Source organism: Peromyscus eremicus, chromosome 8a (assembly GCF_949786415.1).
Source record: "Peromyscus eremicus chromosome 8a, PerEre_H2_v1, whole genome shotgun sequence".
NCBI lineage: Eukaryota > Metazoa > Chordata > Mammalia > Rodentia > Cricetidae > Peromyscus > Peromyscus eremicus.
In genome coordinates this window covers 49,669,915-49,692,322 of record NC_081423.1, presented here as the reverse complement: position 1 = coordinate 49,692,322, position 22,408 = coordinate 49,669,915, and the positions used below count along the sequence as shown (strand labels likewise).

At 42.6% G+C, this 22,408-nt stretch overlaps 1 protein-coding gene and 1 pseudogene across 4 annotated transcripts in view; one reads left to right on the top strand and one right to left on the bottom strand.

Annotated features, from left to right (window-relative positions):
- Shisa6 (shisa family member 6) overlaps positions 1-22,408 on the top strand; it is a 299,726-nt gene that overhangs the window by 156,358 nt on the left and 120,960 nt on the right. The gene's annotated exons all lie outside the window — the stretch shown is intronic.
- LOC131916087 (heterogeneous nuclear ribonucleoprotein A3-like) lies at positions 12,966-14,099 on the bottom strand (annotated as a pseudogene).

Sequence of the window (22,408 nt, the reverse complement as noted above, 5' to 3'; positions counted from 1 at the left end):
ATTGGAATACCCTCAGTTCCAGCATAATTGGGGGCTTCTGTGTGGTTGTTTCTGTGAGATGATGGCTTGGGTCTGGTCGAGGAAGGAAATGTTCCGGGGGCACCTATCCAACCACATACAGGTGACATTACAGAGGCTCAGAATTCCAGAAACACCTTCTGACTCGTGTGCCACAGTTAAACTCTTCCCAGATTGACCATCAGTATGACTTAGCACATGGATATACATATCTTCAGCCATTCTCTTCTCCTTGATTGAAGGGTACTGAGACAAAAGGTTTCTATGGAGTTATCTGGAAACAAAATAGTGAAAGACCAGCCTCACTGCTTCTCTTGGCCCTTCTCATAAAAGTAGGGCACAGTGATAAACTGTCCTCTAATAACCGTGCCAAGTGATGATATGAAATTATGGTCAGAGAACACTCACCAGTCCATTCATTAGGTCCAAGATTCTCCATCCATCCCTTCTTCCAGGGTGGAGATGTGAATAGTTTAGGAGTTCATAGTGGTCAAAGGATGGCCCCTGGACCTCACCATGAAGTTATCAACCATGAACAGGTTAGACATTCTTAGATAAACTGAATGACAAACATACAGGGATTGGGTTCCCTGATCTGTGCTTTTATGGGTAACCTGGGTTGGTTTTGATATACGAGCCTGATCTAAGAAGCACCAGTCAGCATGCCTTGGAGGATTCTAAAACACTGCCAGGTACCAAATCCACCCCCACAGAGTTTCTCCTACTTACTCTCTCTATAATTCCCTGCCTTCTTTATCTTTTAAAATACTACTAGATTGACTTTGTAGCTTTTGTTTCTTGAGTTTTCAAAATCACTTTTAATTTACTGATGATAACATGGGCTCCCTAAGCCTGGCAGAAGAGCCCCTTCGTCTTGTAAGGAAATCCCCTGCATATTCATTATGACCTTGCCAAGTGTTGAAGATTTCCTTGGAGTTCTGTTCACTGCACGTATACTCCACAGGTGGATGCAAATGGTCTCTAAAATTCCTGGGATATGGTGACTTGACAAAAAGCGAGCTCCAAGACACTGCCTGGCCATTCCATTTTTCTCTAATTAATGAATGCCTACCAAGCTATGCTTCCCTTTTGGCAAGGGAATGTTATTTTGCTACAGCTTTTTTTCCCTCAAGGATATTTGAAGAATATGAGAAAAAGAGTGTGTATCTGAGGCTGCTGCTTATTAACAGCAAGTTGTCTTGTAAGAAATGAGCTTTGAAGATCTTCAGAGCTGAGCTTAAGTATCATTTCCACTTCATCAGTTTTGAGGCCTTGGGAAAAATGATTTTAAATCTTCAACCCTTAATTTTTTCCATCTTTAATAAGGAATAAATAATAAGACATGGACTGTAATGAAAGTTATATGACCTATGAGAGAGACGTGTCTGGTACAATGATTAGCATGTTGTAGGTGATGGGTAACAGCTAGCTTCTTACTGTAGAGACTAGGCTGGTCTGGGCTCCTGGGGAATAGAGGTAGAAAAGCCACAAGATCATAGTGGAATCTGTTCTCCAAATACCACAGTTATTTTATGGTATGAGATACAAATATGATTTCCTCATTAAAATAAACCAAACTTCAGTTTAATCTCTCTGGTGTTATTTAATGCTTAAGTTAAAGCATGATTTTAAAGGAAACTTGAGACTTCTACAAACTTGCACTTGATCTCTGTATTATTTAATGCTTAAGTTAAAGCATGACTTTAAAGAAACTTGAGACTTCTATAAACTTGCACTTGATCTCTGTATATTTCCTATATAATCATGATGCTGTGACCTGGATATTGTTTGTGCTCTGTTAGGCACACTTCAGGAACAACTGGGAAACACTAGATCGTGGGGCTGTAGCCAGTGTATCAATACAGTAAGTAGGTAGATGATGGCTCGGAGGAAGTCACTTTCCAGAAAGTAGAGGAAGGGCTATATTGTAGGGAGGAACCACCTACTAAAGGTGTCATAAAAGGGATGATTGGGGAGCAAGTAGAGGTTAGTTAGTCCTTGCACTCCTTCCAATGATGGGAGAAATGGTGGAGATGATTCATATCCATCTGGCTTCCCACATGCAAAGGCCTGAAGATAGACACTTGTCGCATGTTTAAACAACTGAGTAAAAGAAAAATTAGAGAAGTGAGAAAAATGGGAGGAGCTAATTAAGAAGGGGCAGATAAATATAGAAGAAGGTAAGAAGAGGGTAAAATAGCAACAAGGACGTCTGAAAAAGTTATAGTGAATGATATTATTAACTACCTCCCTAAAATACCTATTATACATATAAGCCTGTTTATATACATACACATACATAGTTTAAATTAAAATTTTCCATCTAGGCTGGCAGTGTTCCCCTAAGAGCTATAGACTATCTAACAAAAATCCTGAATACCAGGCATGAGAATACCAGTTCTCTTTTGTGTTCTTGGTCAAGGTTGTGCAAGATGCTCCCAAAACATTATAGGCTATTGCTATTGCCTTTGGTTGCCCCCAGAAGTGGAAGATCGCTATTGCTGAAGACAGCATGAACTTCAGACATGAGGTCCAGAGGTTCCTTAGCTAGAACTGACCTGAATATCTCCTCCCTAAGGACTAGATTTTCTGGTATCAGAAGGTTCTATGCAAAATTCCAGAGGAAGAAAGCAGCCAAGAGCCCTACCTAGCTATGATGCTTATGACTTACAACAGTATCCAGTGTGGTACCATAATCAAAGGGTACACTAGTGGCACACATACCTTGGGAGTAACCAACAGCTCTGTAATTGCACTTAGGGTCCACTCTACAAAAAGGGAATTATTCCTGGTACTGGAAACCTAAGTCAACTACCCAGGGCTAGTGAAGTCACGGAGCTTAGAGGGGAACCTAACACCATCATTTCTTCAAAACAGCACAACCCCTAACAACAGTCTATACACATTTATCATTATACCCACAGATAAGTGTAGTCCTCAGTCTTTGGCAAGGAAACATCTCTTTGCAATAGATGGAGACCATTACAGAAAACCACAACTGAGAAAAATATAGTGTCCCAACTGATATATCTACAAACAACTCCTGCCTCTAAGACAGGGAGACCATTGAGGAAGTTAAAACAGACACATTATAAGACTCAGAGAAATAGTAATTTTGTTGCTGGAATTTGTCTTCTAGAATGTCAGAGAAACTATACTTATGAAGTCTCATTAATATGACTTCCTAAACAAGACCAGAACAAAGACAGTACCATTAACATGCTAACAAAGAAGTGGGGAAACCCATGAGATCTCAACCCTAGGCAAAGCCATAGGTGACTAAGGAATGTGAAAGCAGGAAAAATACTCTTCCTCAGGGAAAAGCACACCAATTGGTTATCCAGTACCAAGTAGCCCTGAAAACATATACATATAAGTTAACATTATATGAATTGAGCATAATGTAGTTATATATTTAAGAATGTAAACATTTATATAGATACATACTTACACACACACAATCTATGTAACACTTAAAGAAAACAAGGCCATGAATTTGAATGAGAGCAAGGGAGGGTACATGGGAGGAATAAGAGGGAGGAAGGGTGAATTAATATAATTATAATCTCAAAAAAATAAAAGAATTGTTTTAAAAAGATGGAGTGAATGAACACAATCATTCTGGTCACACTCTCAGACCACCAACTCCTTCAAACATGCTGTTCTAGAACTACTATTGTCGGCCACTCCAATCCAGTGACTTGTTCCAGTCAGAACTCCATTGAGCTATAAGTCACAGAATATCTTGACACAGCTACCCAGAATTTACCTGTTTTTCCACAAAACAAAAAGTCAGTGATGCCCTTTCAGAGTTTCCTGATCGCCGGGAAGCTCTGGCTGTGGCATTGTTCAGCCTCCAATGCCAAGATGTAGGTCCCTAGACAGGAAGGGCAAGAACAGAGAGAAGGTAACACCAGTAGATACTTGTGTCAGTCTGTACATTGCCTCTCTGCTTGTGCTCAACAAATCACCCCAAATTGGCATGATGCAACTGTTATTGACTTACCTGACATGGAGGTGGGAGGCAACATGTCATGACTACATGTCTGTACTGGGTGGACTGAAGTCAGCAGGGTGGGACAGGCCCATTGAATGTCAACTTGGGCCATGCCACATGCCTCTCATCATCGACAGGCTTACCTAGACTCAAGCCCAACAGGATTTCCAGGAAATGGCAGAGTCATGCAGAACTTCTTGGGTTCTGGCCTCAGAATCTGATATCACTTAGCCTCATTTTGTTAAGCTGAGCAAGTCAAAAAGTTAGTTTGGCTTCCAAATGGTTGGAAAATAGACTATAGTGGTTTGAAAGAAAATGCCCCCCCCCAGGAAGTGGCACTATTAGGAGGTGTGGCCTTTTTGGAGTACGTATAGCCTCATTGGAGGAAGTGTGTCACTATAGGGGTAGGCTTTGAGGTCTCCTATGCTCAATCTATGCCCAGTGTGGCACAGAATTCACTCCCTGTTGCCTGTGGATCAAAATGTTGTAGAACTCTCAGATACCTCTCCAGCAACATGTCTGCCTGCATGTTGCCTTGCTTCCTGCCATGATGATAATGGACTAAACCTCTGGAACTGTAAGCCAGCCTAAATGAAATGTTTTTCCTTTATAAGAGTTGCTGTGGTCATGGTGTCTCTTCACAGCAATAAAAACCCTAACTAAGACACAGAATCCTCCCAAGACAAGAGGTACTGAGAGTCACAACCCACAAAGATGTGCACATGGGGAGGGCTGGAGTTAGGCCATCAGTCTACCAGCTGCTCCTCAGCCAATCTGAAACTGAATAGAGGGACTTATTCTTGCATATCCATCTGTCTGCCCACCTGCCTGTCCTCCCTTCTTCCTTCCATCCTTCCTCACTTCCTTCTTTCTTTCCTTCCTTTATTCCTTCCTTCCTTCATTCCATTCTTTCTTTTCCTTTTCTCTCATCTGCCCTCTACCTCTCCTTCACTTTTTTCCTCCACCTTCTCCTTCTCAACCTATCCTCTTCCCTGTAAGCTCCACAAGACCCTGAAATAAAGCTAAAGTGGAGAAAGCACCAGGGCGGACATTGGGGTGAAACACTTTGCAATATCTACCGTAATCGTTATCCCTCACTGCTAACTTGGCTAAGAAAGTTCTTAGACCAGCCTCCCTATTCTGTGAGCCTGCTGCTTCTTAACTACAAATTAGAACTGCCGTGCTCACTTCTTCCCATTGGCCAATCACTACAAGTACTCTTTGTGACTGTGGCAGCCCTCAGAATGGTACTGGGTTCCTGTTGAGGCATTGGAGGCACTTAAGTGATACAGAAAATATGCTTCTTTTCTTCCTTTGCCCCACCCTTTCATTGAAATGCCAGTCAGGGGGAACTCTTACAAAGCATGTGTGAGCACAAAATGGCTGCTTGGCTTCCCTGGAGTTTGCTCAGCTCTCCTCAGAAGCACATCTATGACAAGGTATGAAAGGAGGCCTTCCAACATGCATGCAACAATAACCCTCCCCGAGGATTTTCACTTGAAAGTCAAATGATTTGTAAATGGTGCATAGGTAAATACCAGTCTGTGTGCAGTAATGTGCTGGCCATCTTGGCATTCCACTGGTTGTATATATTCTGAGGGTAAAGAGGGTACTTATTCACAAAAGAACAAAAACGATAAACCCCTGCTCTGAAGTTCATAAAATAACAGCATTTATTAAGCACTTTTGTGCCTGGCAGTTTCATAAGTATTTTCATATGACTTCATTTTCACACAATCTAACAACGTAAGAAATATCCCCCTTTTACACATGAGGAAACTGAGTCACAGACAGGGAAGGTAGTGATGCTTGGAGAGTCAAGATTCAAATTCACCTCTGTGTTTTCAAACCCTCACTCCTGACCATCAGCATTCACCACGTTCTGTTAAGTTGTAATCCATGTGCAAAATTAATTATGAGTAAACAGAAAATAATTAATGTGTCACAGGCACCAGCAGACAGTCTTGACGGGGCCGCTGTCCCCATGTGAGAGCCAAGACAATTGAAACCCAGATGAATCTGCAGTTACTCTCAAGCTCTAACGGCCATGTCTTTCCTTAATGAAGTATTACTTAATGAATGTATTACCCAAGCCAGATGATTATTGATAGCTTTAAAAAGTTGTAAACATGATCTTTATTAATGAAGTTGTTCATTAGCTCTGTCATTTATGTATTACAATATTAAATGTCTTTAACTAGCCTGAAGTTTGCTGTGAACTTGGCCATTTCTGATCATTGTTTCACTTTTTTGTTCTTCAGCCGCAGGATTTTGTTGTCATCTGGCAGATAAGAATTTCTCAAATTGTCCCTTAGGAGAGCCAGTGATTAGTTTTCACTGTCAGCTTGATTGGGTTTGGGGTGCTGTGGTGATTGGATAAGGCAGCTTCTTGGTGTGTCTTAAGTTTTTTTCCAGGGAGAATTTGTTCTTGAAGATTTGGACCTGATGGATGATTTAATCTATGGATGGGTTCAAATTTGAAATGGATGACCTGGGATGTTGTTGTCTTGAAATTGTGGAGAGTGAGGCCTAGTTCAGGCATGCCTTGGAGGGCTCTCTCTTGTCCTGCCCCTGTACACTGTGAATGCCCCACGTGCTTCCTATTTACTGTGACATAAGCCGCTCCTGCTTGCCTTACCTATCACACTGATCTGAAACCAAGGGTAAGTAAATAGCTTCTTCCCTACCTAAGTTGTTTCTGTCAGGTATTTGGTCAGTGAGCAGAAAACTCACTAATACAGGAGCCTGGTACCCTCTGTTATATGCGGATCTCAGTCACTTTGGGCATCTGTAACAAAACACCATCAGCTAGGAGGCTTAGATGGCAGACATTATTTATCAGAGTTCTGGAAGCTAGAAGTCCAAAGACAGGGTGCCAATAGATTGGATATCTGGCGAGTTTGGCTTCCTGGTTTACAGATACTCTCGCTTAACTCGTTTCCTTCATCAGTAAATGAGAGAAAAGAAAAGAAGGGGAGGGTGAAGGAGAAAGGAGAAAAGAACAAAGGAAAAGAGAAAAGAGCAAAGGGGAGGAGAGGCGAGAGAAGAAATGAGGGTGAAGGAGAGGGAGAGGGAAGAGAAGAGGGAGGCAATAGGCAAGCAAATAGAGGGGAACACTGGTCACATCATGTGAACTCCACCCTTGTGAGTTAATGAACCCCTCCAAAGCCCACCTCCAATTACCATCATGCTGGGGATTTAGTCTTTAACTTATGAATTGGAGAGGCGAGGGTATGAACATCCAGTCTACAAACTTCATTCTCAGTTTCACACAAACACAAGAGTTCTCACGGTCATGATACTCATAAAATCTAGGCCCCAGTGTGTTTGTTCAGGGCAAGACTCGTCAGAGCCTTGGAAGCATACAGTCTGTGCTGTGTCTTTCCTCCATGAAGTAGTTTGCATTCTTGGCTGTCCTCACCTGATGGGAAGATGTACCTCATTGTTCCCTTGCTGGTCACTGTGGTACCACTGTCATCGCTCAGGCTTCATAAATGTCCACAAAACTGTACAGGCTTCTGATTACCTTCATGAATATAATCATGTTTAGTGTATATCAAAATTGGCTTCTCCTTATCCTTCTAAACTGTGTTCCATTTTGAATGAAAATTGCTTAGATTTTAGTGATTTATGACTTCCTGTGTTGACTTAGCTAAAAATAAAAGCATGGTTTATGTGTTGGCTTTCCAACATCAAAGATCATTCACTATATTCTCCATACAAATTATGAAAGCATGATGTGTACCCAGGTATACTTGAATATTACTCTATTTCTGGTACTAGATTCAACATGTAATAACACTGAGCTGGAAGGAATCACATTTTGGAGCATTTTCCATGTGTAAGTCACGTCTATGCCTGAGTTGTCTTTTAAAGCCCTTTGAAGTAAGTGTTTATGCCTCCAATTTCCTTTTCTTTTTTAAAATTTATTCTTCTCTCATACGTTACATCCCAACCTCAGTTTTCCCTCCCCATTCCCTCTCTCACTTCCTCCCTCCCCCAGATCCTCTCCTCTTCCGTTTCCCTTCAGAAAAGAGCAAGCCTCCCAGGGATATCACCCAAACATGCCTTAACAAGTTACAATAAGACTAGGTATAAACCTTCATATCAAGGCTTTAAAACTTATATCCCAGGGAAAGCAAACTACTTAAGTCTACACAAATAATAAAACAGAGGAAATAGGATTTGAACCCTAAATGATGTGACTCTAGAATTCATGCTCTACTTACTGTGAATAAATAAACCAAAGGATTCTGAGAATGAGCCAGTGGGGAAGCTTGCCATTTGAAAACAAATCCAATTGATAAATCAATGATAATAGTAGTATGGGGTCTAGGACTGTAACTTGGAGGCAGAGCACTTGCCAAGCATGCACAAGGCCCTGGCTTCCATTCTCAGATAATTGAACAACAATAATATTTCTAATTATAATAACAATTTTATTGCTTTCTTGTGACAGAAAATTCTAATGTGAGGTAGAATCCATTTCTGCTAAACCACAGATGATGATTAAGTAACCAATCAGGAGCTGGGCGGTGGTGGCTCATTCTTTAATCCAGCACTTGGGAGGCAGAGTCAGGCAGATCTCTGTGAGTTCGAGGCCACCCTGGTCTATAGAGTTGGTTCCAGGATAGCAAGGGCTGTTACATAGAGAAACCTTGTCTTGAAAGACAAACAAATAAACAAAAACAAAACAAAGAAGAAACCAATCAGGGCACAGGAATGTAGCTCAGTTAGCTGAGTGCTTGCCTGGCATTCACAAAAGCCTTGAGTTCAATCTCCAGCACTGCATAAAAACAAACAGATGGCACATGCCTTCAATCCCAGCGCTCAGAAGGTGGAGAGTAGAGGATCATAAATTCAAGGTCATCTTCAGCTATGTGGGAAGTTTCAGGCCAGCCTAGGCTACAGGAGACTCTCTGAAGAAGGGGATTGGGAAAGAAGTCCCTAGTACTTGAGGGGGCAGGGGACCTCTGAGGAGGTGGAGTCTCACTCTATGGATAGTCTGAAGAATGTTATGTGTTCTCCCCAAGCTATAAGAATCCAGTGTGACTCAAGAGGGAAAGGTTAAGGTCAATGCCTAACCTCTGAGCCTTCAGCCCGGAAGAGAGACAGACATGAAATGCAGGCGAAGATGTCAGCCTTTCATCCAGCTTCAGTTACCATCTGGGACCAAGTGAGGGGACAGTGCTCCCTAGCAAAGCAGCCTCAATGTTGGTGCCAGTGTTGGCCTAGCCAACCCAGGTCCATGTGCATGGTACGCAAGTTCTCTACAAATATGGAGTGCACCCCAATCTGTTATCTCAAGGTCATACAAGACAAACCTGCTTGTTCTCAATAAAGACATGCCTTGGTGGTGAGCTGTGATCAACTGAACATTCAGTTTAGTTTAATGGGAATTGCAGAGCCACCAAGAGATGTTGACAAGTGACAGTTGAGATGCTGGTTCAAAGGTAGACTGGATGACACTTTGGAGACACAGCCTTCTGATGGCATTGCAAGTCAGTCTTCTGAGTAAAGTCACTGTGGACATTATGGTCAAGAAAGCTTCTGGGCTTCGAAAGAATGGGCCTTAGGGAAGCAAAGTGATTAGCATATTATTCAGGTTGTAGACTCCCACCCTAATAAATCCAACCTGCATTAATGGGAGAGGAGAAAGCCCATACGTAAAAGGCAGTGATTGACTGCTCTAGCCACCTCACTTTGCAAACTGTCAAGTGCTATCTAAATATAAGTTTGTGCCCTGTTCTAAAACTAGATCTCCACCTCTGTGTTGACATGAGCAAGCCCCTGGTTGAAGCTATTAATCATTTTGCTTAATGAAAGGGATTATGGGAAATGAAACACCTCCCCACAACCCCATCCATCCACTCCTGCTGTCACACTCTGGAATGCATAATGGATTTGTTCTTCTCACTCTTGGAGATCAGGTCCTTCTTACTGAATTTTTTCTGCTCAGTGGTCACTACTAATTCCTCTCTGCCTATTTCCCCGTTCCCCTGCTTGCCTGGCTCTCTCCTGGACCAGGACTTGAGAGGTTGCCAAGAATGTTAAAGAATGTGATTACATCACAGGGCTCAACAGGGCAGAGGGCAGGTGAGATAGGAACTGAGAAGAGAACATGGAGTCAAGGTCGAGGTTGTTGAGATAATTAGATATTCTCCAATGCCATCATTAAGTCACCTATGAGATGTTTAAATCATCGTTGCTGTTGCAGTAGGTGTTATAACTTGAACAGATCATTAGAGATTAAAAGCAGGCCTGGAGACCTGTGTGTGTGTGTGTGTGTGTGTGTGTGTGTGTGTGTGTGTGTGTCTTGAAAACCCTGAGCAAAGATTTCTTGAATTCTTTTAATATGGCTCAGAAATGATTTATTTCTATACTTACACCACGTGAAGAAATAAACACCAAACCAAGCAGCATATAGGTTTAATTAAACAAATCCTTTGGAAGGAGAGGGTACAAATAATGGAATGACACTGGTCTAGAGTCAAGATTGTTTCTACCTTCTTCCCGAGTGACCTGGAACAGGACTCCCACCACGTAGTTGCCTTCAGTTGTGAATGTGTGTTCAAGGTCAGGATCTCAGTTTGAAACGGGACACCATGACATTGGTGACAGAGAAAACACAAGCACTGGCCCCTATCCAGTCTGAGACAGCCGTGCCTCTCTGTGTACTCCTTTCTTCTCATCAATGTCACCATAAGGAAATATCCCCAGCTCAGGGGTGTCTATTCAGAAGACAACGAAACTATGTGTGTAAAAGGTCTTCATACGAAGCAATACATAGTGTTTTAATGGGGAAATTGTAGACCTTCAGCTAATGGGTTTTGCTGTTAAAACTACAGAAACCAACTCTGGTGAAACAGAAAAATACCAACATCAGAGACCCTCACAGAGAGTCTGAATATTCAAAATATGGCTACCATCGAATCCACCTGTCCCATTCCTGGGTATATATTCAAAGAAATGAAGCCAGTATATAAAAAAGATAGCTGCACACCCATATTTATTGCTTCAGTAGTCACAGTGATTATGATATGAAATCATGGGTGCCTGTAACAGATGAATAAAGGCAATGTGATTTGTATACACAATGAAATATCATCCAGCCATAAAGAAGGATAAAAAAAATCACCACTGCAGGTAGTGAAGGGTGTGAGGAAGGTAGGAAAAGGGAAAGTATATTTCATCAGTGCATGTTGACATATCACACTGAATCCAATGAATACATTGTAATAAAAGCTGTGCAGGAACCAACATATCCCAAACCACTGGAAATATGTAGTTGGGCATTGCTGTTGCCACCACTTCTGGCCACACCACTGACCCTGCAAGGGGCATGATCAAACAACTTCTAAGTAGTCATGTCCTGCAACATCATCTACCCTGTATCCTTGTGTTTGAAGTCCTGGGTGAGATCAGTTAGTTGACTAAGATTAGATTGTCCGCCTACATTCGGGTTGCCAGGACAACCAGGTTGTGTTGTATCTGACCCACCTTTGTTTTCATACTAGGAGGCAAAATGTTATCATCAACTTTTCTTAGGATTCTTCCCCACATAAGAAGGGCAAGTAGGGATCCCCTTCAGGACCATGTGAGTTAAATGAGTTTCTTGGGATGAGGGGCTCCATTTTATTACTGCTAAGGCTGAGTCCCATGTCTACTCATCCCAAGTCTCCAGGACTTTGTCATCTTTTCGCATGTCCTCATCTGAGTGTACTCAATCTTTTAAATGCTTTCTCTCCCCCATGCATCAGCGTGGGCACATTCTTCTGGCTCTCCTGGTTTGAGGCTTTATGAGGATGTGTATCCGTGTAGCATTTTCCTGATGATAAAGCACCATGTGGAGAACATTGTTTTCACAATGAAATTTTAGAGAGCTTTAAATTTAAAATGAAGATTACTATCAGACACATCCTGCAGATTCAGCAGAGGCGTCGCTGGGAAAGGTAATTTGTTCAGCAAAATGGAAAAAGGAAATAGCGGCACAGAGGTGGGGAGGGGGTCCTGGGCCCCAGCAATAGTCATGGTTAAAGTTTATTATGCGGACCCAACAGTGGGTCGTTTGGTTCTGAGGACTTGGAGGCTGTAATATGAATCTAGGCTCTGGCTCCCGTCGTCAACTCTTACGTTGTATGTCATTTCCATTTGCCATTGCCTCTTCGCTTCTCCTTGGCACCAAGATACGGTGTAACTGTGAGGCAGAAGGAAAGGGGCTGAGGGCCTTTTCTGGGCTATCAGCACTGCCTGAGAAATAGAAGGCACACCGAGGAGCCTGTCCTTCTCCACCTGTCGCATGATTAGACATGAAGAGAGAAGGACTGGGAAGGTGCATTTGTGTTGAAAGCTTGAGGACATGAGTTCAGATCCCCAGAACCCATGGCCTGAGGCAAAGACAGGCAGACCCCGGAGACCCCTGGCCACAGTCTAGTCCAGATGCTGAGCAACGGGTTTTAGAACTAAAGAGGGGGGAATCTGCTGACATTAACTTAAAAAAGAGTAATTTTCTCTCCTCTCCTCTCTTCCCTCTGCCTACCCTTCTCCTCCTCTCCTACTTCCCTCCCCTTCCCCAGCCTCCTCTTCATCATTAAAAAAGTTAGCACTATAAATAATTATTTTAACTTGTAAACATTTTAAATCTTCTTTTTTAAAAAAAGTTAAAAATTCCTTAATTTTTTATTTCTGGTGCCACTACCACAAGTTACAGGGCAATATATCTGATGTGATGAAAAGAAAAAGCTGCAACAGATAAAAGACCTCAGGAATGTACATCTAATTGACACTACAGTGCATGAATCAATAGCTGCACTTTTTACAAACTGTGGCTATGGCAGTCCTGAACAAGAAGGGTTTCCTGTTTAAGCTGCAGTAACTTTTCTGACTATGGATCGTCTCTCCTTCTGTGGCAGATTTTTACAGTTCCTCTGATGCATTTAGGACGACTGTCTCAAGGTAACCTGCAGCTTCCCTGACAACTCCTCCCTCTCTCTCCTGCTAAGAACTGGAGCCCTTTTCTGCTTTTTTTTTTAAACCTTCTGCTACCATATCCACCACTTCCACCACCAGATCCATCGCCACCACCATAGGGACTGCCTGAGCTTCTTCCACCAAAACTGCCCCCTTTCATGGGACCATAATTTGATTATTGTTGTCCACTATAGTTTCCAAAGTCATGATTGTTCCCACCACCACCATAGTTACCTCCACCAAAATTTCTTACTTTATTGTAACTATCGTATCCTCCTTCACCACCACCATAGCCTCCACCTAGGTTTCCATATCTTGGTCTGCTACCACCATAGCCTCCTCTACTACTGTAACTAGGACCACCAGCATAGTTACCATCATCACCTCCAAATCCATTACATCCACCATCACCACCTCCATAACTACCTCTGCTGCCAGCCTCCTCTTCCACCAAAGTTTTCACCACGACCAACATCACCTCCACCACCTCCAAAGTTGCCTCCATGACCAATAAAGTTGCCAGATCTACATCCACAACCTCCCTGTGATCCAGGAGACTGCATCTCTTGTTTAGAAAGGGCCTTTTTCACTTCACAGTTATGCCCGTTAATAGAGTGGTATTTCTGAACAACAATTTTATCAACTGTGTCATGATCATCAAAAGTTACAAAAGCAAATCCTCTCTTTTTTCCACTCTGCCTGTCTTCCATAACTTCTATGCTTTCAATGTTGCCATACTTTTCAAAGCGGTCTCTCAGATTATGTTCTTTGTATCTTCTTTAATACCACCAACAAAAAGTTTCTTCACGGTTAAGTGGGCACCAGGCTTTACAGAATCCACTCTAAAAACAGCTCTCTTTGGTTCCACCACACGCCCATCAACCTTGTGTGGCCGAGCACACGTTGCAGCATCCACCTCTTCAACACAAGAGTAGGTCACAAAACCAAAGCCCCTGGAATGTTTCATTTGGGCATCTCTCATTACCACACAGTCTGTAAATGTGTCGCATTTCTCAAAATGTTCTCTTAAGCTATCATCTGTGGTTGCAAAGCTCAGACCACCAATAAACAGCTTCCTCAACCGTTCTTGTTCCTTTGGATCTTGGCCCTCCATTTTGAGACTGGACTTGTCTCTTCCAACTCGAGTTCACTACCTTAAATCATCTTAAGTTGGGATAAAAGCACCGTATTAGTGCAGAACACCTTGTCTATCAGACCCTAATCTGCCTCTCTGTGCCCACTACGCTAGTGCAGCCCAGCTCTGCCTACAGCTTCCGCCCGCTCAGAGGATATGTGGGGAAAATGTCTCCAGAATGTTTTCACGTTTTCTCAGATATCGAAGTGAGAGAAAATGGGCCTCTCAAGCAAACAGCACCTGAGGATCAAAATGTGTCCCTCTCCTTGGAGTACCTGTGCAATATATATATATATATATATATATATATATATATATATATATATATATATATATATATCCTTTTCCAAAGATGTTACTAATGGCTAAACCACACTCTAGCACCTGGAGTTACAAAGAATAAAATGACAGATTTCTTGGTAGTGAAATGAGTTGTCAGGAACAGTATTACAACATAGTTCTCTCCTGTGATACCCACACAGAGCCTGGTGCAGCGCCTGTTATTATAGGACACACAGTTTAAGGAGAAAACATACCCTAAAGGTTTGAAGTCTAATTTTATATTTCTGGAGAGGTATAGGGAACCATGAAGTGAAACTATATCATAAAATCCATCATAAAAATTGATTCTCCGACAGCTACATTCCTAGGGTGAGCAGCAGTGGCAAAATCAGAAATGCACTAAAAAGGGAAGCCAAGGGATATCTGAAGTAAGTGAGCACGCCTGTCAAAGGTGGGCCAAGCCCGTTCCATGGCCACTAGACTTCTGGAACTTGAAAAAGAATTGTGTGAAGAATAATGTGGACAGTGGACTGAAAAGATAAAGGTGTTTAAGCCAATAAAGAGAGATTAAGACCTTACTGAACACAGGAAAGGCAACTGTGGGAAAGCACAGAATACAGCCTTTTGGTATGGAAAATGTAGCCAACAAAGCCATGATGAGCAGATGAATTAACAGTTTAAACATCTCCTAAGAGAGAACCAGTGAGTCGGAAAACAAACTGGAGGAAACAAGACTGCAAAGAGGTGATGTCTCATAAAGACTGGGTTAAGCTAAAAAGCATGGAATTTGTAGACTACGGGTACCCAACAGCACTCCCAGAATGAAATGGTGTAAGAACAATGCTGCGTAGATAATGGTATCCTCAACACTGATAAATCTACAGATTCAAGAAACATGATGAGTCCCCTGGGGCTGAAATAATAACCTAGAATATCCAAATACTTCAAACAACTCACCCCTCCACCCCCACTCCCGATCACATTTGTGTTTTAAAGCAGATAGAAATAAATGACAAGGTCCTTGCCTGGGAATGAATTTGAAGTGGCAGCTGGCTTCTCAACATGCACGGTATTGCCAGATGAGGCTTCGGTGAGGTAGTGAGAAGAGCCACCACACCAGCAGTCTGTAGCTAGCTAAACTATCACCCAGGCCTAACAAATCCCAAGACATAGCACTGAGTGAGAAAAGCAAGCTCCGGACAGGATGTGCACTGTGATCATGATGGACAATCAGAAAGCCCAACACCAAAGCACACACTTTTCGAGTAGTGATGTACAAAACAGTGGTAAGAAAAAGGCAACCACATTTAAGGCCATAGTTACTACTGGGGAAAATAGGAATCAGGTGGAAAGCATGGGAAAGGCAGTAGTTGGATTTCAGGTGTAACTTCTATTACTGTCTATTTCTTTTAATATAAAAGAACGATTTGGGGGATATCTACAAAAGTATTAGTATTTGTTAAACTTAAATGAAGGCATATAGTGCCCATGATTTTACTTGTATTTTTATGTGCCCTTGAAATACTTTAAAACAAAATAATTAAAAAAAAAATGAATCTACACCCAATAGAAAGAATGAAAGAAAGGATTTGGAGGAAAGTCAGTCAATGTGGTGGATAGTTGTGAGCAATTTGAAAGAGGCACAAAAGCCCTCATCCTTGTGGAAAAGGACAGTCTATTCTAGTCTGAATGGGATGAGGTGACAAAAGACTGGATGTCCAGGGTAGACCATGTCACTGTCTCTGCCTGCAGCAACTATGTGAACACATGTCCTGATGGCACACCCAGACTCTCAGCTTCCTTGTCTTGTAATTAGTGGGACCAGGCTAATGGGAAAGATTCATTCCTTTGCACCATTCTCCCGTTCCCTTGAGTTTTCAGATGACTACATACATAGCCATAAAAGAATCTGCTCACAGACTTGTTAGGAAAGATTCCCTTTGCTTCCAGTGACAGACAATTCTTTCAGATTGTCTTAATTAAGGTGGCGTAGCGCTGATTTTTGCAAGATACAAACCTCAGGGCTTGGTGCAGCTTTAAGCACCATGAGCTTTAGGATTCTGAAACGCTGCTCTGAGCTCCAGCTACCTCCATTCTTCACCTCTGTGCTGTGCACTCAGGTGCACCAGCTTGCTTCTCCATCATGTGATAAGCCAGATGATAGTTCCTCTCCAGCCCCTACATCCTCTAGAGTTTTCTGTACAACAAGAAAAGCAAAGTTTCTTTCAATAAAATCTCAGTGAAACACTCATTGTGTCTCATTAGCTGTGACAGAGTCCTCAGGCCACCATGGTGCCACTCACTGAAACAGGGCCAGATTATGCACTGATCAATGTGAGCTTTGTCCATGCTCCCAGTGGGGACATGGGCATGTGTAAGGCGGCATTCCATCACAATTATAAAGAGAAAAGGTTTGTTTTAGCTCACAATTTTGGAAGTTCCAGTCTAAGGTTGGTTAGTCCCATTCTTTAGGCATCATGGCATGATAAATGCCAGAGATAAACTGTTGTCATCACAGGCTACTAAGCAAAGAAAATGACTGCTGGGACCATAGTCCTCTTTAGGGATCAGACCTGTAATGACCAAAGGCCTCCCACTTTCCAGCATCACCAACCTGGGGCCCACACTTTCAACACACGGGCCTTTGGGTACTAAAGCAGAGCACAACTTCATCTCAGGTAAATAAACAAGGAGTGTGGAAAAGCTCATTTTTCCCCCAGGATGTGGATGCCTGTGAAAGGATGAGTGGATGTTGAGTGACAAAGATCCACCACACCACAGAACCACAGGATGAAGCCCCAGTAAGGACAGCCTAAGAATTTTATTTTCATTTTGTACAGAATGAAAGAAGTATTGGAGGTGATTGAAAGGTCTTAGAAGTGAGGGGCATTCTAAGCATGGAAAGGACCCAAGCAATGGCAGACATATGTTAGCCTCCATTCCAGCACAACACACCAGGCAGAGGTCCTGTTAATCTTGAGAGATGTTGAAACGTCAGTCAAGTTCAGTTCTAATGGGAATGAAAGATATAATCATGGGAAGTGTGGACCATATTGCTCTTTCCAAATAGCGGAAATGAAGGGTATCGAGGTTTAAGATGGGGTTATAGAGATTTGTGGATGGCGGAGCAAAAATCTTGCTGTCCCAGAGGAGACCTGCAGAGATGGTGCTGCATGAGGTGAGCATCAACTGTGCCCACGGCACCTCCTCTGCCAGAAATAGAACACCAGATTCTGTAAGCCATTTATCTTCACAGAACTGCGCGAGAAAATTACATTTATTTCTGCACCACTCTCAAAACACAATAAATCTAAATAAATGTTGTAATACATTTAAAATAACATAGATGTTTACATAATAGTGAGCAGTAAATATTTGCCAGATATGATTCCCATAGAGTTAGATAATTTTGGAAGTGGGGAGCGGTAACGTAAGGGGGAAAACGAAGTATGAAGGGACCATTTCTCTGTCCTTCTATCCTCTTCCACTGATCCAGCTGCTCTAGATCTTCTACCTCACCTTATTTGCTCCAACTCCCCTTCCTCATCTCTTTTCTCCCCAAAAGAACAAAAGTTACACGCAACTTCCTATCAACCAATGCATGGGCTGAAGAGATATAGCCTAAACAACTTGGCGTTACTCATTAGTGTAAATTGTGGTTGCACACAGGAGCGCTGAGGATAATGCAAAAGTTTCCTCAAGTTATTATCTGGCTGCCTTTTAATTAGAGACACCCAGCAGACCCTCTTTTTCATGCCTCTCCCTTTCAGTTTCTGTTCCCTGCAGCCCACAGCATTATTGCACCGGCTCTTGTCCCGAGTCCCCTCCCCAACCTCAATGCTGCTTTAACAAGTCCTGTTCCACCACAGATCTTTGCTTGCTGTTCGGGGGGGGAAAAAATCCTCAAGTTAATAAACTCATCAATTCACTTAAAAGATATTTGCTGTGTGGTTTTGCCTCTTGTGGGTTGTGTTCATGACAAAAGGTCTTTTGTGTTAATTACATAAGTTTTATGAATCGTGCTAAAGAACGTCCTTCCCGCCAAAATGGAGTGGCCTGTAAGGGCTAGTGTGAGATGAAAAGCACAGAAAACCCAAATCTACTCATGAAGGAAGAAAACAAGGCCTCCCAACCCTTAATAACTACAGCGAGGGTTTATGGATGGAGGCAAGAGTTGAATTTGGATGTCCCTAGTTTTACTAATTCAGATTGAGCTCATACGATGAGGCCAGAACAACATCGAGATGTGTTGATGCACCACATACACTGCCTATCATGTGAGGCCTGCGTCTGAGATGAATGATCCTTAGCATTCACACAGGCTGTGTCTGTCCTAGGCTGTGCACTAGGTCTGCTCACTTGACCTCCACAAATCCCCAAGTGCTAGATATTCCCGAACAACACACAAGAAGGTGTTAGTCCAGAGAGGTAGTGTAGTTAGGTCTTTTTACTCTTTGGGGGCCCCCGCCACCCAGCTCCCAAATAAATACATGGAAACTTATTCTTATTTATAAATGCCAGCCTTAGCTTGGCTTGTTTCTAGCCAGCTTTTTTGACTTAAATTATCCCATTTCTCTTTAACTATGTTTTGCCTCTGGGCTTTTATCTTTCTCTATTCTACACCTTTCTTTACTTCTTACTCCATGGCTGGCTGTGTGGCTGAGTGGCTGAACCCTGGCAGCCTCCTCTCCTTGTCCTTTTCTTGCTCCTCACTATCTTTCTTAGATTTCTCCTTCTATTTATTCTGTCTGCCTGCCAGCCCCACATATTTCTCTCTTCTGCCTAGCTATTGGCCATTTAGCTCTTTATTAGACCAATCAGGTGTTTTAGGCAGACAAAGCAACACAGCTTTACAGAATTAAACAAATTGCAACATAAAAGAATCCAACATATCTTTGCATCATTAAGCAAAAATGTGCCACATCTTAAACTAATTTTCCACAACAAGGTGGGTTAACTTCTCCCTCAAAGAGTATACCTTTATGAAAGGTACCACACCAAACTCCAGAATCTGTGTCTTTTTACCACCATAATAAACTGCTTTTCAATAAAAGAACTTCAATAAGGGTGGGATACATGATGGACTTAATATTTTAAAACTGCTGAGACAGAGGAAATCAGAGGTCAAGAAAGGCACATGTGTGTTCTCACCTGGCTCACTCAAGCATGTTACTAGCAAGAGTTGTCCTGCCATAAAAGAACAACTAAGTGTGGGTACTGTGTGATGAAAGCAATATTGACTCCTGAAGAAAATGGATACATTCTATCCAGCTTGGTTTCTATAGCTGGAACAGTGCTTGGCATTTGTATCAGTGTTTATTGCTCCATAACGAATTAACCCCAAACATGATGACATAAACTATTATTTCAGTTTCTGTGAGTTGGAAATCATAAAGTAGATGTGTGCCTCTGCCTCAGGGTTTCCCACAAGTCTCTGATCATACTGTGACTGGTGCTAGCATCATCTGAAGGCTATGGGAAGAGTCCATTGCCATGGTCGCTGTGATGGGATACGTATCAATGCAGGCTTTAGGAAAGAGGCTCTCAGTTCCTCTGTGATTACTGTCTAGATGTTGACCTCAGCTCCTTAGAACATGGGCCTCTCCGACACGGCAGCTTGTCTACAGAGTGGTCTAGAGGTAGGATGAGGAAGGTACAGTAGCAGAGAGAAGGAAAGCCCAGTGTTTTAAAACTGAGTTGGAAGTGATACCTCATCTCTAGGTATAGCCAACCGTCAAGATAAGGAAATCCCACAACAGTGTTAATATTAGGGAGTGGAAATCCTGGTAACTATTTCTAGGGCCTCACTCCACAGTATCCAAAGCCTATCTGTTCAATTGAACTTTGCCCATCAAGCTACAAATAGCCCTTATGGGACTTGGAAAATAAAACCCAATAAACTCACTATCTGCATTTAACCTTCAAGTTGAAAGGGACAATTATGGTAATTACCTGCTAACCAAGTGCTCACATTCCTATACTCTCAGTTCTTGGGAGCCAGAGACAGGAGGTTTTCTGTGAGTTGGAGGCTATCCCAGGATACACAATGAGTTCTAGGCCAACCTCAACTACAGAGAGAACTTGACTCAAACTATAAATCAAAATATTTACCTGCAATAAGGTATTTAGCAGGAAAAGAAAGGAGAGCTAATATTTGTTGGGGCCCTGTTTTATGCACTATTAGATGTCCCAGGGAATCTGGGATGTCCTCATTTCCCAAATGACAAAACTGAAGGTCACAGACTCCAATGTGTCGCTCACTATAACACACATAGCTGGGAAGGATGGAGTCCTCAAACTGCAAGTTAGGGTTTTCTGCCCCTAAAACCACAATCTCCCCACCTGTCTTGGTCATTAGTGCTGTTTGTCACATTTTCCCAGTTCCTTCTGCTGGCCCAAGGGAAGATTGCCTCTCCTGGCCCTCTTGTGATAGATGGGACCTTCCAAATAACTGTGGCCCTTGTGATATGAACAGAAATGCAGAGTCTCACTCCCAGGCCTGAGCATTACATTACAAGGCCTTCTAAAGCTCTTGGCATGGCATCAACAGAGCTCAAATCTCTGAGTAACGATGGAGAGTTGGCCCTTTCATTCTATTTATCATCAACATGCAGGGGGCATGCAGAGAGAACAGGAAACTTTGTTATTGGGGATCACTAAGATTTGGGAGCTGGCAGATGTTTGTTACTCAAGCATAGTCCAACACTTCCTTCTTGGTGTACCATGAAAGAGTAGATGAAGGAACATGGAATAAGAGAATGTTGTGGTCATATCAATCAACATCATATTTATTATGGTAGGCTGGGGGAAGAGTACCATAATGTGCAGACTGACAGACTCTTATTTCTAGACACAACTTGGCAGAATAATAGGAAAAATAAAACTGACAGCGTTACTCAGAGGTCGCCTCCTTCACTCCGAATGTCCCTTGCCTTAGAACAGCAAAGGGACATGAACAGCAGGAGTGATATCTCTTCCTGGACTTCTCAGACACACACAGTACAGCATGGGCCTCTGAGCTGGGCTTATTGGGAGAAGCATCCTCTATCTGCTCTGCTCAACTGTCACTAAGGAGCCTGCGTAGCTAGTGGATCATTTTCTAAGCAGGTCTCCCTCGTGGGTCTGGGAACTGGCTCACATGAGGGTGGGTTGTCAAAATAAGGCAATGTGGAGAGGGACTAGAATGTGGATTGTGGCATAAGTCAGAGGCAGCATCCCATACCTTCTCCCATTGACAAGCTGGATTCTCCTGGCCTTCCTCATCAGCTCAACTGCTGCTTCTCATGGTGTCTGCTCTACTGTCCTCCACACCACTAAAGACATCCACTCTGTTGTTACTCCTGGTGGGTACAATTCCCTTGATAGATAACAACACCTTCCACACAGGCAGTAGCAAGGGGAGCTGTGAGGCAGCCTGTGCTCTTCTTCATGACTCTTTCCCTTTAGCCTAACCCCCCATCATACAGATCTGTATGGTTGCATCAGAATTCCCCTGAAGATCAGAATCCATCAACCAAGAATTTACATTTCCCCCTGCATACTCTGGTCTTCCCATATTCCTTGTGGTACACCCTTCTGGAGGGGGTAACATCATGGATATCCCAACTCCTAATGTTATTTCTTTGGTCCAAGAAGATAATGATCCATCCCTTCTTCAAACTACCACCATATACATTTGTACCCACCTACCAGAGGGGTTGATCTCACTCCAGAACTATCTGGTCCCTATTCCTCTCCATGTGACAGAAAGCTTGCTGAACCATAAGTTGCTTAGTGTACAGACATTCTAGAGCAAAGGTTCTCAACCTTCCTAATTCTATGACCCTTTAGTACAATTCCTCATGTTGTGGTGACCCCCCACCATGAAATTATTTTCATTGCTATTTCATAACCAATTTTGCTACTGTTATAAGTTGTAATGTGAATGTCGGTGTTTTCTGATTGTTTTAGGTGACCTTTGTGAAAGGGTCGTTCAAATCTCAAAGGGTCATGACCCACAGGTTGAG